This window comes from Austrofundulus limnaeus, unplaced genomic scaffold (assembly GCF_001266775.1).
Source record: "Austrofundulus limnaeus strain Quisiro unplaced genomic scaffold, Austrofundulus_limnaeus-1.0 Scaffold2852, whole genome shotgun sequence".
In the NCBI taxonomy this organism is placed as follows: domain Eukaryota; kingdom Metazoa; phylum Chordata; class Actinopteri; order Cyprinodontiformes; family Rivulidae; genus Austrofundulus; species Austrofundulus limnaeus.
In genome coordinates this window covers 3,636-6,011 of record NW_013955254.1, presented here as the reverse complement: position 1 = coordinate 6,011, position 2,376 = coordinate 3,636, and the positions used below count along the sequence as shown (strand labels likewise).

The 2,376-nt window shown below is 43.3% G+C and overlaps 1 non-coding gene across 1 annotated transcript; it reads left to right on the top strand.

The window, feature by feature from the left end:
• Positions 1–1,086: 1,086 nt before the first annotated feature.
• Positions 1,087–1,158, top strand: trnat-cgu (transfer RNA threonine (anticodon CGU)). The gene has a single exon. It is a non-coding gene; the product is annotated as a tRNA-Thr (tRNA).
• The last annotated feature ends 1,218 nt before the right edge of the window (positions 1,159–2,376 follow it).

Below are 2,376 nucleotides of genomic sequence, written 5' to 3'. Positions count from 1 at the left end.
TGTAGAACACAGGACCCGTAGAACACAGGACCCGTAGAACACAGGACCCGTAGAACACAGGACCTGTAGAACACAGGACCCGTAGAACACAGGACCCGTAGAACACAGGACCTGTAGAACACAGGACCTGCAGAACACAGGACCCGTAGAACACAGGCCCTGTAGAACACAGGACCTGTAGAACACAGGCCCTGCAGGTCCAGGTTCAGTGTTTTCTCAGCAGGATGTAGGTGATGAGCAGGACCAGGCCTGCAGGTAAGATGCTGATCACACATTGGTGGATGGAGAGCACGTGCTCCAGGCTGTGGAGCCCCTCCTCCATGGAGCAGGTGTGGAGGTAGTCATCCCAGCCCCAGTGCTCCACAGGGCCCACACAGAGTCCAGCACCAGGGTCATGGTGAAGCAGGGGTACCGGCTCTGCTGCAGCTCTCAGGTTCTGTTCAGTAAAAACATCAGAACCACAGACTCACATTGATTATTCATCATGTTCCTGCAGTCAGTTTAAACACTTTTTACCTGTAAACWTTGTACAAGAACCTGGTGTTCAGATGAAACAGGAAGTTCTATAAAAACTAAGTTTTCATCATCAGAATGTCATCAAACATCAGTAACAACATGAAGGTTCAGACTGTCAACTTCTTACAAACATCTCATTTAGTTTGATTTATTAGCTTTATTTCCTGTTAGCTACAGGCTAACAGCAGCTAGCTAACGAAACGCAGTGCAGTGACTAAAAGCTGCAGCTTTAAGCCTCATTATTCCCCRTAAAACACATTAGACAGACGGAACCAACACCCGGTCCATTTCTTTACGGTATTTTTACCGAAGCTTTGAGCGGTGCAGATCCAATCACTTCCGGGTCGGACTTCCGGTTTGTTTGAACATTTCCTTCAGTTTGTTGTAACCATTAAAACATTTSTCTAAAATCTAATTTAATCTGTTTGTTCTGTAGACACCAGGTGAAGGTTGGACTCGGAGGAAAACTCGGACATKTTCAGGAGAAAACCATGAACTGGACCAGAACCGACCCGGTCCTGCCGGGCTCTGATGGTTGGATCAGGACAGACCGTCAGGGCGACACCGTCAGGCGCGGTGGCCAAGTGGTAAGGCGTCGGTCTCGTAAACCGAAGATCGCGGGTTCGAACCCCGTCCGTGCCTGTCCTGTGGTCCGTGACCAAACCCGTTTTTACTGAAAACAAAGGTTAAAATGTTCATTTTATAATGTTCAGTCTTTATGGAATTAAAAACAATGACAGGCTGTGAGTACTTTTACTGTGTACTGAGTGAATAAATACATAAATAAATACACAAATACATAAATAAATAAATAAATAAATAAACAGTTTGAAGAGCTCCTGAAAGTCTGACATTCTTAAAACTTACCTTAAAAACAACGAATCAAAGCTTGATTTAAGGTTGACCTTTACCTGCTCTGACGGCAGAGACTTCCTGTCCACCAGAGGGCGCCAAACACACCTGTCCAGGTGATGTGACGTTCACGGTCAGGTGGGCGGAGCCAGAGCAACAAAACCCACCTCCACGACTCCTTTCTTTGGTGGGAAACAAATAAAAATAAAAAATACAAAAGGAAGGTTCTGGTTTGTTCCAGAACCTTCWGCGATGTTAGGCCCATGTACTGATTTGGACTCGGTACCGAGGATGTGGACACAGATCTGGGTTTGGTTCTGCAGAGTCCAGTCTCCAGTCCAGAAGGTTTGAGGAACACAAACAGAACCAGAAAGTCTGCAGGGTCCAGAGGGCCCAGATCCTCCTGGTTCTGATGGTCAGGTTCATCAGTGATCCTCTGGTTGGTTCTGAGTGGTTCTTCAGTCTGGATCAGTTCTGAACAGAACCTGAACCAGGCTGTGTTTCAGTAAAACTCTGACCCGGCTCAGGTTCTGGTTGAATAAAGCAAATTCAACATTTTAAAGGTCAGAGATGAAAGAAACCTGAATGTCGTTAATTATTACTTATGAATAAACTTTATTTATTAGAATCAGAACAGTTTTATGATTCTTTTAAACGTCTCCTTGGATTCTTACAGTAAAAAAAGCTTTTTAATTTAAAAAAGGCAACAAAAGAAACTGATTTTAAATAAATATTATTATGTAATAATGTTTACGACCAAACGTCTGAACCGGGAGCCCACCCAACTAGAACCTGACCGGACTGGACCCCACTGGACCTGAGCCTCTGAACCAGACCAGAGGTCTGTCAAAAAGAACAGAACCAGGAAGAGAAGAAGCTACTTTTATTTCCTTATGTCAAATTATTTTAATTATGTCAGATTATTTTATTTATGTCAGATTATTTTATTTATGTCAGATTATTTTATTTATGTCAGATTATTTTATTTATGTCAGATTATTTTATTTA